This window comes from Salminus brasiliensis, chromosome 24 (genome assembly GCF_030463535.1).
Source record: "Salminus brasiliensis chromosome 24, fSalBra1.hap2, whole genome shotgun sequence".
Taxonomy (NCBI): Eukaryota; Metazoa; Chordata; class Actinopteri; order Characiformes; family Bryconidae; genus Salminus; species Salminus brasiliensis.
The window spans coordinates 15,559,001-15,575,515 of NC_132901.1; the positions used below are offsets into that span (position 1 = coordinate 15,559,001).

General features: G+C 42.5%; 1 protein-coding gene across 4 annotated transcripts in view; it reads left to right on the top strand.

The window, feature by feature from the left end:
• LOC140547057 (glucosidase 2 subunit beta-like) overlaps positions 1-16,515 on the top strand; it is a 325,295-nt gene that overhangs the window by 87,510 nt on the left and 221,270 nt on the right. The window lies entirely within an intron of this gene.

A 16,515-nucleotide genomic window follows, 5' to 3' on the forward strand; every position in this document is an offset into this window, starting at 1 on the left:
CCCACAGTAGCCACATAGCCTAGCTGGACAATCTGGATTAAATACATGGTAGTGAAAACAGCTGTGAATGTGCTGTTACTTGACTACCTGCAGGTCCTGGGGATTGAACCAACGACCTTCTGGTCCTGCTTCTTCTAAAACTGATGGGGTTGCTGTCCTCTCAGTGCAGTGAGAGATGAAGCGAGGACGCAGTCGGCTAGGGTTTAGCTTTTACTCCATACCTGCAGTGTCTGCTGTGCTCCTAGAGATGGGCGATCCACAGCTGGGCTTCTACATAAGGTGACTCCATGAGCTAGGCTCAGATCTCAGCCCAGCAACCACTAGGTTCTTTGACCTTTAAATCCTGGCTCACCAAATCGGGCTGCTCTTCTGCGGACACTGGCCCGAGCAAAGCTGCAATCACAAACACTATAGTCCATATGGCTGTTGTCATTTTCAGGGTGGCAGCTTTGACTAGAATTGAATAGAAGCCCAGACTGTAATGTAGCAGTTTTAGGGTTTAGGTATTGGCTGGTTTTCTAGCTCTATTTTGATTATGATGGATTTTCTTTCAAATGAGGGCACAACAGTGTTTGAGGTTCATGGTATGTCGGTTCCATGCACCACGTTTCCGCTATCCAACTATGCCACATATAAAATACAGTTTCTATCATTAGGTTTACCTTTTAAAGGGTCCATATCATATAATTTTGTCCTGCCAATTTGATACTGCTAATTAACCCACACATTCGTAACTCACCCTAGCACTAGCAGTATTCTTGGCACTAGGAGGGCAAGGACTTAACACACATCTCCTCCGATACATGCAAAGCCAGCCACTGCCTCTTTTCAAAGTGCTGCTGATGATGCATTGCCAGGCAGCCGACAGACAAGTTTGGACGAAAGCACCAGGTCCCCCAGCTCCACCGCACCAGCTAGCAGTAGCCTGTGCCGCCCAACATCGCTTTAAGAGTGATGAGGAAAGAGAGTGCCATCAGTGCCTATTACGGCCAGTTGTGCCCTCCCAGACTCCGGCGGCCGATGGCAAAGCGGCATGACTCAGGATTCGAACTTGTGACCCCCTGGCCATAGTGATAGTGTTAACATTGTTGAACCTCACGGTTCATTGATGAATGGGTGCATCATGGATACATTGTTCTGAATGGTGGAATGGTGATGAGGGAGCAAAATGGAGTTCGGTGAGATTTTGAGCTCAAAGAAATGGGTTTATATATTTTTTTGAATTGCCGTGTATATTCAAAATAGCCGTTTAATGTGCTGTATTTAAATGGCATTTCAGATTGGAAGCGGAAACATTGAGGAATCCATGAGGAACTTTTGCATTCACTTTATATATTTTTTCTGTCTGCTGCGCACAGCCCAGCTATACAGAATAGGGAACGCATAAATCTCGCTTCACTTGTGTGTGTTGGAGTGTCCTGACATTGAGAGCAGTAAGGCAGGTATATGTGTCCTAATGTCTTGTCCCCAGGTAGATGCAGGTTGTTTTTCTGTCTGCAGTCATGCTTACAGAAATCCTCTCTTAAATCCTGTCAGCTGGCTTAAGATTTGCTCCAGTCATGTGGACTAGCTAGCAGTCTGCCAAACACAAACACCAGCAGGACCAGCTACCTGTCAGCACTTTTCTGATTCAGAAATGATTCACTCGAGTCTTGTCACTGAATCTCAGCACCAAGAAATAAAACTGGTCTGCAGACAAGTAGAGGTTGATGGCTTTCATCTACTAGACTTTTTATTATTTATATCCAAACTGCACACTCTCCGAAGTGCTCTATAGGAGAAGGGATCCTCTTTTTCAGTTGTGGTTCCTCTCTGTAGTTCTTCCTCACGCTCTTGAAGAGTGTCTCCTGTTGAGTCATGGTTCCTCTCAGTGGTCCCACACCAGGTTTGTAGGGGGTGGGTTCTCCTTTCCCGTAGGAAGTTTCTCCTTTTGAGTCTTGGTTCCCCTCAATGATTCTTCCTCATGTCTATGAGAGTCTTTGTTTCTTTCAGTGGTTCGAAATCATGCTCTTTGGGGGTGTCCTTTGAGTCTTGGTTTCTCTCTGTGGTTCTTCCACACACTTTTAGGCAGTTTCACTTTTTGAGACTTAGTTTCTGTTAGACTTTCTTGTAAGTGTTGACCTACAGTTTCTCATTAGGGTTGAATATTAATAACACTCTAAATGTAGGTATTGTGATATACACTGAGGTGGAGCTACAGTCTCTCATAAGGGTTGAATATTAATAACACTCTAAATGTAGGTATTGTGATATACACTGAGGTGGAGCTACAGTCTCTCATAAGGGTTGAATATTAATAACACTCTAAATGTAGGTATTGTGATATACACTGAGGTGGAGCTGCAGTTTCTCATTAGGGTGAATATTAATAACACTCTAAATGTAGGTATTGTGATATACACTGAGGTGGAGCTACAGTTTCTTATTAGGGTTCAATATTAATAACACTCTAAATGTAGGTATTGTGATATACACTGAGGTGGAGCTACAGTCTCTCATTAGGGTTGAATATTAATAACACTCTAAATGTAGGTATTGTGATATACACTGAGGTGGAGCTACAGTTTCTCATTAGGGGTGAATATTAATAACACTCTAAATGCAGGTATTGTGATATACACTGAGGTGGAGCTACAGTCTCTCATTAGGGTTTTATATTAATAACACTCTAAATGTAGGTATTGTGATATACACTGAGGTGGAGCTACAGTCTCTCATTAGGGGTGAATATTAATAACACTCTAAATGTAGATATTGTGATATAAACTGAGGTGGAGCTGCAGTCTCTCATTAGGGTTGAATTTTAATTGCAGTCTAAATGTAGAGCATTGGTGAAGTAGCTGAAAGACTGAATGAATTGCAGTTCTATAATAAAAATATTGGCGACAAAAAGAAATATAACTTTAGCATTCAAAACCTTTTGGGGTTTTTTTTCTTCTGCATATTTACTGTTTATAGTGTCACTGCAGTGTGGACACAGCGGCAGGTAAAGTTTACTGTCAGGCTGATACGTCCACCTGGTTCCCTTCATTTTTGCATTTCGGTATTACCCCTTTTTCTCTCTCTCTCTCTCTATCTCACACACGCACACACACACACACACACACACACACACACACACACACACACAGATGTATTTATGAGTAACATAAAACTCAGTATATTTGCTGTCAGCTGAACACGCGTGATTTAGAGCAGCTCTGACAAACCAACTAAATTAAAACGGAGTGAGCAATTTGTTTAGTGTTTAGGACCTGTCCAGACTGCATGTCTGCAGCTGTGTGTGTGTGGGGGGGTGTGTGTGTTTGTGTGTGTGCATGTTTGTCTGTGACTGTGCCCACTCTATCTCGCTCTCTCTTTCTCTCTTTCTCTTTCACTCTTTCTCTCTCTCTCTCTCACACACACACACACACACACACACACACACACACACACACACACACACACTCAGATAGATGGCTTGCCTGCATTGGAAGTGTTTCATTTCCCTGTGGATGCCACATAAGTCCAAAATAAGCACAAGATGCTTTTCTCAGGTGGATTATTCATACCAGACTCACCACTGGGCTTCCTGTTCTCCAGTCCACATACCAGCAGCCTAATAGTCCAGAGAGTGAGAGAGAGAGAGAGAAATAGAATAGGAAGGTGGCGGGAAAAGAGCAAAGAGGTCAGGAAAGAAAGTAAAGAATGAGACAGAATGAGAGAAAGAGAGGAGGAAGAGAGAGTGGTGCAGAAATAGAGCAAGCTAGAGATGGATGAGAAGTATGATGTCTGGTGCAAGAAGAGAGTACGGCCGATGGATGAAGAGAAAAGTGCCATCAAATGACTACCAACATGATCCACCAATTACCATCATGGTCTAATAACAATACCATCCATCATCAACATCAACAGGATCTACCAGTAATGACACCAACTTCCAGCATGATCTACCAATAACCAGCACCACCCAACATCAGCATGAGCTACCAAATATCAACACCATCCACCAACTACCAACATTATCTACCAATAACCAGCACCACCCAACATCAGCATTAGCTACCAAATACCAACACCATCTACCAACTACCAACATAATCTACCAAAAAACAGCACCATCCACCAACTACCAACATAATCTACCAGAAACATGCACCATCCACCAACTACCAACATGATCTACAAATTAACGACACCATCCAACATCAACATGAGCTACCAAATGCCAGCACCATCCACCAACTACCAGCATAATTTACTAATAACCAGCACCATCCAACATCAACATGAGCTACCAAATACCAGCACCATCCACCAACTACCAGCATAATTCACCAATATTTAGCACCATCCAACATCAACATGAGCTACCAAATACCAGCACCATCCACCAACTACCAGCATAATTCACCAATAATCAGCACCATCCAACATCAACATGAGCTACCAAATACCAGCACCATCCATCAATTACCAACATGATCTGCCAGTAACCAGCACCATCCACCAACTACCAGCATAATTTACCAAATACCAGCACTATCCACCAACTACCAGCATAATTTACCAATAACCTGCACCATCCAACATCAACATGAGCTACCAAATACCAGCACCATCCACCAACTACCAACATGATCTGCCAATAAACAACACCATCCAACATCAACATACGCTACCAAATACCAACACCATCCACCAACTACCAACATAATCTACCAAAAACATGCGCTATCCGCCAACTACCAACATGATCTACCAATAAACGACACCATCCAACATCAACATACGCTACCAAATACCAGCACCATCCACCAACTACCAACATGATCTACCAATAAACAACACCATCCAACATCAACATGAGCTACCAAATACCAACACCATCCACCAACTACCAGCATGATCTACGAATAACCAGCACCATTCAGCAACTACCAACATGATCTACCAATAAACAACACCATCCACCAACTACCAGCATAATCTATCTATATCCACTAACTACCAGCCTGATTTACCGATAAATGACACCATCCACCAACTACCAACATGATCTACCAAATACCAGCACCATCCACCAACTACCTACATGATGTACCAAAAAACAGCACCATCCAGCAACTACCAACATGATCTACCAAATACCAGCACCATCCACCAACTACCAACATGATCTACCAATAACCAGCACTATCGACCAAATGCCTACATGATGTACCAAAAAAACAACACCATCCACCAACTACCAGCACCAACTGTTACCCCCCCCTCCCCAACACAGAGGAGAGAGGACTACAAACTCTGAGCATTTTCAGTTTAACCACAGTCCCCATTTCCACTTGTCTCCTCTTCCCATCCCTTGCTGCAGTTCCACCACTCCTTCTCTCCTCACCCACTGTTTATGTAATCTACTTAAACGTCTCCTTAAACCAGTCTATTTATACATGTTTTGACATAATTCTTATGTAAGAGTTGAGGAGAGGTCTCAGAGAGAGAGAGAGAGAGAGACTGGCAGAGAGAGACAGCAGTTTTCTCTTTCTAACTGTAATATAGCCTCGTTTTCCCCGGAGGTGTGTGTTTGGCTCTGTTCTGTACAGTGAGTATAGAGACGAACCCCAGCTGAGCTGGACTGATGCACAATGCTGGAAACCTCTCCTGAGTCTGTTCACTAATTGACAGAGAGCTACAGCCAACAACAGCACCATGTACACTGTACACATTCAGGAAGAACCTGCAAACACAGAGCTTTTGGCTTCCTTTGTCTATAATGCTTCTACAGTCTTCACAATTAAGGTGCTTTCAGGTGGTTCTTTGAGCGTAGTAGTGGGTCCTAAGTGGGTCCCAATAATAATAATAGCACCAACATGGTCTACCAATAAGCAGCACCATCCACCAACTGCAAGCATGATCTATTAATAACCAGCACCATCCACTAGCATGATCTACCAATAATCAGCACCATCCACTAACCACCAATATGATCTACTGATAACCAGCAACATCCACCAACATGGCACCATCTACCTGCATGGTTTATCAATTATCAACACCATCCATCAGTTACCAACATGATCTGCCAATAACCAGTACCATCCACCAACTACCAGCATGATCTACCAATAACCAGCACCATCCACCAACTACCAGTATGATCTGCCAATAACCAGTACCATCCACCAACTACCAGCATGATCTACCAATAACCAGCACCATCCACCAACTACCAGTATGATCTGCCAATAACCAGCACCATCCACCAACATGGCACCATCTACCAGCATGGTTTACCAATTATCAACACCATCCATCAGTTACTACCATAATCTACCAATAACCTGTACCTTCCACCAACTACCAGCATGATCTACCAATAACCAGCACCATCCACTGACTACCAGCATAATCTGCCAATAAACTACACCATCCACCAACTACCTGCATAATCTACAGATAAGCAGCACCATCCACCAACATGGCACCATCTACCAGCATGGTTTGCCAATTATCAACACCATCCATCAACTACCAACATTATCTGCCAGTAACCAGCACCATCCACCAACTACCAACATGATCTACCAATTACCAGCACCATCCACCAACATGGCACCATCTACCAACATGGTTTGCCAATTATCAACAACATCTATCAACTACCAACATGATCTGCCAAAAAGCAGCACCATCCACCAACTACTAGCATGATCTACCAATAAACGACACTATCCACCAACTACCAGCATCATCTACCAATAAACAGCACCATCCACTGACTACCAACATTATCCACCAATAAACGACACCATCCACCAACAACCAACATAATCTACTGATAATCAGCACCATCCAATATTAATATGAGCTACCAATAACGAGCACCATCAAACGACCACCAACATGATCTACCAATTAACAACACCACTACCTGCATAATAAATAACCAGCCCCATCCAACATGAACATAAGCTACCGATAACCAGCACCATCCACTAACTACCAACACCAACTGTTATTACCCCACCCAATCTTCGCAATCCAGGTGCTTCACATAGTTCTTTGAGCGTAGTAGTGTTTCTTTCGGTCAAAGGCATCGGTCAAAGAATATTATTATTGTTATTATTATTAATAATAATAACAATAATCTCTTAATTACTCAAATATGCTTACATTGGCCACAAACATGAAGCAACAGACACCATGGAGAACAGTTAAGGAATATTTTAGAGAACTTTGAAATGTACACAGTTGCCCCCTTTTTCAACCCGTTGGAGCTGACTGACTACAACCATTTTGGTGTCGGCCCTTACTGTCATTATGGACTAAGGAGCATAGTGAAAACCAGTAGCAGCCACCTCGTCCATACTTCATATAGATAACAGTATATCATACAGTGTCAGAAACCACACCAGCAATTCTGAGACAGGTGTTTCTGGTAGCTGGAAAGCTTCTTGTAAATGACTCGTTAGCAAGATTAGCCTCGTAGCTCCTGCGACAAAGCTGGCGGAGCACACTTCAGACACCAAACATGTTTTGACTGATCGACTGATAAACAGCTGTGGAGGTAGAGGTGAGTTGTGGACTTGTTGTGGATTTGTTTTAGTGAAATTATCACCTCATTCGCTTGACAGGCAATCCGAACAGAGCGAGAAGTAATTATAGCCGCTCTCGACATCACGGCAAGTTGTTTTAAAAGGTGAAGGTTGTGCAATTCCTGCAGCAGTCTTTCGTAATACTGTATGCTTTAAGCCTTGGGCTGGAAGACACTATACAGGCCAGTGAAGGTCAGGGAAAGAAACTATTCCTGTTCCTATACACACACTCACTCTTTAGCTCCTGAAGCTAAGCCAGGGGGCCAATTAGGGAAGCTGCTGTGTGTTGTTGTTTCGATTCTCCTCCTATCTCATTGTCTGTCCAGTTAAGGTGTGTTATTCCAGACCTTGTCAAGAGTGCATTGTATTTTTTATATATATATATATATTTTTTTTTTTTTGGTAGCTGTTCCTCTCTCTGCTTTGTGTCAGAGCCCCTGGTGTGTGTTGTTTGTAGCCGTCCACGTGAACCTTTTCCAGCCTGGGAGAAAACAGCAATTATCCCCCCCGACGCTAAACCCTGCAAACAGCGAGCAGCGTCTCAGCGAAGGCAGAAATTGATCCTGTAAAACATCTAGAGCAATAGAGTGCAGACATCGATCCCGTGAAGCTTCTAGAACGGTAGAAAAGGAAACGCAGGTGAACGTTGAGGGCCAAGGGCTAAAAATAGCCGTGCAATGTCCTTAGAGCCGGAGTGACAGGAAGAGGGAGTGTTAAGCTTAACGGTGGATTTTCAGTGGAACCGATTTTTATTTTTAATGAGTGTTTAAAGGAATGGTTTTTCAACCTAGAAAAAAACACCTGTACTGTACTAAGAGCATAACAATGTCAGTACAAATTGAAAAAAACATATTGCAAATACACTTGATTTATTTATTAAACTAGCTGGGTACAACCAGATATATGACTTATATGACTGCTGAGTTGACGAGGCCAGCGGTGCTGAAATATGGATCTTACCAGATTTCCCCCTGATTCAAGATCCATAGAGAACAAATGAGCAATAGAAACCCAGCGCATCCCGCAAAGTTCAAAAACGAGGCTGATAATCGAGGTATAGTCCTCAAAAAATCTAGAACAGCACTACATATGGACGAAAATATTGAGACACCTGCACATTGTTTCTTTTGAAATCAAGGATATTAAAAAAAGTTAATCCAGCTGTTGTTAGAGTAACTGTCTCTACTGTCTAGAGAAGGCTTTCTACTAGATTTTGGAGGATCAGCATTCAGCCTCAAGAAAATCAGTGAGGTATGGATGTTGGATGATCACCATCCCACCTCATCCCCAACTCCCCAACTGAGTGGGAACAACCTAACCTTTGTTGCTATCTTGGCAGTGAATTGTCAACACAGGCGCGTGCCCAATGTGTGTACACCCCAGCTTTGCAAAGTTGAAATAGCAATCCTCCAAAGTCAGACCGCACCTGGCTCTTATAAGGAATGGCAGGTGACACGCTGATTGGTTTATGGCATGATACACCCAAAACACACCCATAAATATTTAAGAACACATGCCTTTTTGCGCAGTTCGGGCCGTACTTTTTACCGTTGTTACGATAGCAAAGACACACTAACCCGCCCTCAATCAAGCTGCACGGTGCGAAGTTGGCTCGCCGAAAGGTCGCTAAAATAGGGCCCATCATCACTCTCACACAAAAAGCTCAAAGTCATTTTGAAGCATTCCTATTGGTCCGTTTTTCTTTAAGGTTTTTTTACACAATGTAAGAAACAACTACCAAACTCACATTATGCCAAAGTGAAAAATGACTAAATGTAGAGACAGGTTTTTTTGCAGGACAGTGACACTGTCGTTTTGAGGCAACACCATGTTAAATGATATATACCGTCACTCCTTTATTGTGTACAGTCAGCTGTCAGGTATCATTTCAACACATTTCTCTGTAAGGGAACAGAAACTGTACTGACTCAAAGCCTGTAATAGAAACCAGTGGGCAGCTGCTGAATTCTGTGAATAAACAGTAGAAAGAATCGGAAGCAGAACTCCAGCTGTTCCGCTGTAGCAGTTCAGGTATGCAGACGTGGCAGACAGCTTACCAAAGCTGTTCTCATAAAGTTCTAACCAACTTTCTGGACACTGGAACAAAAACAACAACAAAAAGTTCCGGTTGCTTGCACTTTTCACTTTTTGAGGTTTTCTGGCATCCATTGCAATCAGCTGGAGCCTGGGAAAACTTTACTTTAGCTGTAGGAAACTTTATCACTATTCATATTCACCCAGAGGTTGTGGCAAGTGTGAGGTGAAGGCGTGAGATTGCAGCTAACTGCAATTACTGGGTCTTGTGGCCAATGTGTTTAAGTATATTATTACATTAATATTTAATGCAGACCAACTGCCCTCCCCTTCTTCTTCAGCCATTGCTATCTGCCCTAGTTGCCCTCCCTCCATTAACGACTAATGTTACTATAAATATATGTAATATATTACTATTATATAAAATATTACTATATATTACTATGTAATATATGCTATGTAATATTAACTAACGTTAATAGTAGCAAATAGTTCCAGCCCATGTAAACGTTATTATTACTATAACTGAGAGGTACCAAGACTCACAAGGGCGACCCATCCTCCTCTTGTCAGAACTATTGATTATATCAGTACACCTGAGCAGAAGATCAGACCTGGTGGTCCAGTGGCTTATTATATATGTGATATTTATTATATGTGATATTTATTATATGTGATATTTTAAATTTTTGGTCCATTTGTACTATTGATATAGTAGCACTGTGCTAACGCATTAGCACTAACATGTACGCTCTTGCTTCAACAGACAATAAAGCTTCTAACAGACATCGAGTCCCCATGTTAGCATATTATTAGCATATTAGCTACTGACATGGTAATCATGATAGAATATAGTGCAGTTACAGATAATATCTCAGATCACATAATAACTAAACCTAATAGCTGGTTGTAGCTGGTTCAGCTCTCACAGCATGAAGCCTGTTTCTATGTGTTGTTTTGTGTAATGGCTTTGATTTACTGCATCGTGTAGCCCTGTGTTCATAGACAGCAGGCTGGATACCACTAAGTCACCCCCCCCACACACACACCCCCTACACCACAAAAAACTAATTGGTTAAAATGTACGTTTGTTTTTTTTGAAACAAGCGATTTTTCATCATTAATGTTCACCGATGGAATCCAGCAGCTGCCCAGTGGTTTGTGTCTTATTAAGTGCTGGGAAATGTGTAATTGTGAAAGTGTTGTCCATGATAATCAAATGTGTGTTACAGGTGCAGCAGATAAACTCTGATTTACATGTTTGTTCCCTTTCGCTAACATGATTAATCAGATGTGTAACCAATAGCAATGTATTTACCACTGATGTGTTCTATATTAAAGCCTGATTGAGTGCAGGTCTGTGTGTCCTGCAGTGACACTGTTCCCTGTGTTTGAGTCACAGCTCCAGTTTCCTGGAGAAGCATTTTTAGTCCTTTCATTGTAAATAATGGATGCAGGTAGTGACTTAATTATGATGCAGGAACTGCAGAGATTTGCTCCTGGAAAAAGGCAGTTTTGAGCACACGCAAAAATGCTCACACAAAAGGGGAACGCTGTGTATCAGTTATTTTCGAGTTATAAGACTAGTAATCAACTCATTATTTAGCGTTAGCTATTAAAAATAGAGCAGCTCACTGAAGGCTGAGTTTAGATTTGGCCTCAAATAACTGCTTTTAGTTTTAGAGGTTGAGCTCCTATCAGAGTTATGCATTTTAGAGCATTTAATAGAAACATATTAACACATTTCCTGCTTATCACCCCACACACGAGTGGGTAAATCCTCCCAACTAACCATGGACGTGGCTGGCTTCGCCTTCTCCCCCTCTGCTCACCCAGGAATTTCTCCGCCGTCAGCCCTTGCTGGTCGTATGTGGGTGCTTGGCTGGTTCCCGTTGGTGTTGAGTCCGGCTGGCTGACCCTCCTTTCGGAAAGGTGCAACCTGGTTGATCCTGCCAGTAACATATGCTTGTCTCAAAGATTAAGCCATGCAGGTCTAAGTGCACACGGACGGTACAGTGAAACTGCGAATGTCTTATTAAATCAGTTATGGTTCCTTTGATCGCTCCACACGTTACTCAGATAACTCTCGGGGGCTGGGATGCGTGCATTTATCAGACCCAAAACCCACCCTTGCAGGCCCCCTAGCCCTTTGGTGACTCTAGATAATCTCAGGTCGATTGTGGGCCCACAGCGGCGGCGGCGGCGACATTTTATTTGCCCTATCAGCTTTCGATGGTAGCATAGGGGGCTACCATGGTGACCACGAGTAACTGGGGTTCGATTCCAGAGAGGGAGCCAGCGTTCATAAGTCATTATCGGTGTGAAATGTAGAGCAAAGACTGAAAACCTGCCTCAGCAGGTGAAGGTTTTGACCATCAATGTCAAATAGCTGCACTTGCTTTGGGGGTCACTCAGTTGTTTTTGCCCTGTTCAGTGATCCTGAAGTTGTGTGTTAAATCTGTAAATGAGCAGATCTTCTCTTCTCGTAATCCAGGTGATAGAATTAGAATTATGCAATTGGTTGATTGACAAACATCCATCTGAATTACTGGCTTTAAACTACCTATTTCTGTAGTTATAATCGAGGAAATGGAAATAATATCCTAATATCCTCTTTTTCATGGTTACATTAAGCCCATTTCCATGGTTACGCTACACCAATTTACACACTTACACTACAGTCGTTTCCATTGTGATGCTGCACCCATTGCCATGGTTACGCTACACTAATTTACACACAATACTTTCCACAGTTGCCCACAGCTTTTCGTTGCTGGTCTTTGTTGGCCCAGTAGTCTGCAGCTTTGTTTCTGTATCTTCTGCGGTCACTAGCAAAGGGTCATGTTTGTTAGGAGAGCAGAATAATTGGCTAGCAGAAGCTGTTTGTTGATTGACTCAATGGCCTCTGTCTCTCCCTATCTCCACATGCTGTTATGTGCAGTGTATATGATCCAGGATACCCATTGTCACAGATCCTACAAATGCACAATCCTACAAATGCAGCACATATTTGCTTCTGCTTTATGGACAGAACCCCTGGCTTTGTGGTGTCTGTGCACTGTACAAAATCTGGTCAGAGAAGCAGAGCTGCAACAAGCAAATAGGAAATAGCTTGAAATGTAGTCTAAAGTCCAGGCATGCCTGAACATGACAGAATCCAGAGCATATAGAAGTCCAGTGGCCAGGACTTTTAAAAAAGATCTGCTATATATGTTCACGCTTTGCCCTGAATGACGTCAATCAGCCAAGACATGTTTGCTACTGTAGTTTCACAGAGCTTCTGGAGCTTTGAGACTAGTGGAGAAAGGGGTGTCACATTGCCAACAGTCGTCCATATTTTAGTCAATGTCTGTAGAAGCCAGTGTGTCATACAGTGTCTGTTAGAGATCGCTGAACAGCTCTATATATTCAAAGTAAGTATGTGCTGATTTAGGCCTCCAGGTAGCACCCTAATCAGTGAGCAGTTAATTGATACCAGTAGTTTCCATTACTCTCTTAGCTACAGGTGGGTGTAGTTCATTATTTTGCTGAATTTAATGTAGCAGTTCAGAATTTTACTAGGGTTGTTTTCTAGCTGTGTAACCAATGACTGTAATTTAGCTGCACTTCTTAATTATCAGCCGACTGAATGAATAGATTTGATTTTGTAGCCATAGCCCATTGAAGAGGCCCCATTATTCACAGTTTTGTAGCCATGCCTGACAGATGCATTAAAATGCTATGAGACAGGGTATGTTCCCAGCTCACGGGGAGCCCAGTGTATAGATTGAATCTGAAATGAAGGCATTTGTTCCAGTACAGCACTAAATTCAACACGAATGCTGATGTTCCGCTTCTTTTGTTTGGGCGCTGGAGAAAAGAACGAGGTTCTTGTGTTCATTATGCATCAGTATGTATTGACCGTGACTCGAGTTTCATTTCATGGTCTAAAACTGAGCACTTTCAGACACATTTTAATCATTTAAATCAATAAATCTTTGTTTTTTTCCCCCTTAAAATGTGACATTAAGCCATAAATGATGGAAATGCGAGTGAAATGTGAAAGTCTATGCAGGCAAACAGTGAAATGCACAGCTATGCAGTGAGGTGAATGAATCAATGTGAAGATCTAGAGCAGGACAGCATTGCAGCGGGCAGCAGGGCAGAGAGAGAGAACAAATAGAAAAGAAAAACAAAGGGATTAGAAGAAGCGCAGCAAAATAAGGGAGTTTATACAGCAGGGCAAGGCAGATCCAGAGGGTAGACAGGCACCAGCACCCAACCATGAATGGACTCTCAAAACAGGAAGCAGACAGCAGAGGGCAGCTCCTTTCAGAGAAGAAAGGAGAGCAGTACAGAACAGTATTAGTATTAAAACAGGACACATCAGCAAGGAAAATAGTACAGTACAATGGTGGATTACCCGAAAACTTGTGCATTAGGGTACATTTCAGTTTTACACCTAAATTTAAACACTGAGTGTGTTTGAGTCTTGTACAGCAATATGAGATTCGTTCCAGAGTTAAGGGGCTTTATAAGAGAAAGGTCTTCTCCCTGCATTGTTCTTACTAAAGCAAGGAACTGACAGTAGGCCAGCGTCCTGCTAGCGAAGTGTATGTGACAGGTTTTAGGATTTAAGAAGCTCCTCAAGATACTGAGGGGCCAAACCATTATAAATCAGAAGGAGTATTGCAAATGATTAACTTTAAAGGGTTAACTTTATAGTCTGGGTTTTATTTTGAATCCAGTGCGCTGGAGGACAGAGCTGAAAGAAGACAAACCCTTACTGTCCACTTACTTCTGAGCTGCGCTGTTACTTCACTTGTCAGAGAATCTCAGTGATCTATCTCCTCACTTACTGCTGCGGAGCCGAGCCTGCCAGAAACATGCACTGCTTGTCATGTAATAACACTCCTGGAGTAGGAGGACAAGCCGTGAGAAGTGTGTGTGTGTGTGTGTATGTGTGTGTTTCTGCAGGTGAAGAGTTTCCTTTCAACGGGATGAAAAATGTCACGTCTGCGGTTCACAGCGGACCAATCAGTGCTATATTCAGGTCCGCAGAGGCAGACAGCACTTTCTCAAAGCCCATTAGCTTCTCTATTATCACCTCTGTCCTTCTATAGAAATGCTGCTTTGGCACTTATCGCAGGGTCGGAAGAAGGTGCGAGAGAATCAGCCGCCCGCTAGCTGCCGAACGCCTGCACACACTGGACAGAAAGAAAGAGAGGAGCTGGAGGATGCCAATATATCCCTGGCACAAAGCTCCTTGCTTCCGTTAACTTTCTTACTTGCTTACATCCTTATTTAAAGGGCCTATATCGTGGGCAACTGAACTTTTCTTTTGTCGCAGCATGTAAACGCTGGTGAAGTTTCACTCTCCAGTCCATACAGCCCATATATGAGAAACTGAACTGCAAGCCCTGCTCATTTTGAACATGCTGTTTTCGTGATGTCGTAAAAACCAACACGTGAACAAACGCATTTTTGCCCGTTCCGCCTTGAGCAGTTTTGCCCCACCCATTTTTGCCATGCATACTGAAGTTAACTTCTTAAACAGCCTATGTCCCACAGACTGGCCGCAACTGTTCTACAAATTTCTATCACCAAAGATTTGCTCCTTCTAATTGCAAGTCCCTGTAGTTACTGAGTAATACACCTCAGTGTGTAAGAAGCCTTGCTGCATTAAAAGGGGTTAAAAGTTATGAGTTATGCCAAACTGCTTTTCACATGAGGCACAATGCAGGGCAGAGAGAGAGAACAAAAAGAAAAGAAAAACAAAGGGGTAAGAAGGAGGGCAGCAAAATAAGGGAGTTTATACAGCAGGGCAAAGCTGATCCAGAGGGTAGACAGGCACCAGCACCCAACCATGAATGGACTCTCAAAGCAGGGAGCAGACAGCAGAGGGCAGCTCCTTTCAGAGAAGAAAGGAGAGCAGTACAGAACAGTATTAGTATTAAAACAGGACACATCAGCAAGGAAAATAGTACAGTAGGCACAATTCAGGGCAGCCAGTGAGAACAGAGGTAATTTCAATATATCACTCTTAAAAGCACAGTAAAAAAAAAAATAAAACACCCATAATTTTTGAGCGAATTAACATATAACTTCAGTAACAGAGGTTTTGGGAAACCTCTGGTTTTATTTTTTTTTTTTATTTATTTATTGTGGAGCTGCAGGACATAAGTGGATCTCTATTTAGTCAAATCTAACTTTACTAAAAATGGCTACAATACAAAGTTGCTAAATGTTTACATACTTAATTATAATTGTTTCTTATTTATAATAAGTCCTGCTCAGTACAAACTCTCTACTGCTATATACTATCTACTGCTGCTAAACCTTGTAAGGAAAGCCAAATTTGTTAGAAATTAGTCAAAAACATCTAACTTAACATAAAAGTCGTTCAAAAACTGCCTTGAATCCATCTGAGCGCTGGTAGAATTATTTTTTTATTTTTTTTTATAGAGCAGGTATTTTTAAGTCCAATCCTTTGGCAGCTTTAAAAACAAGGCTTTGAATTATTCACAAAGACACCAGCAAAACACTTTGCTTGTTATTCTGCCGAAAATGCAGAGACCAGCTGAAAGCCAGCCATTGCCTGGCACGGCCGCCGTCCCTTAAGAGCGCTCGTTTTTGGTCACACTCTCGATTTTCCCTGCGATACGCTTCCCTCTGTAGAGCTGCGGCTGGATGCTAACCAGCCGAAACAGATCGCGGGGTAGCACTGAGAACCACTAATTAAAATTTAAACGAACTCACTGGCACATCTCTTTCTCATTAGCAGATCTGTGCGATCTTGGTAGATCCATGGGCTGGAAGTGTGAAGACGAAGGTGACATTCACAATGGCTTTGCCTCCAGAGGAACCAGCAATGGGCAAAGTCCCACTAAAATCTGAGGCATGCAGTAATAAACCCTGTTGAGCATTT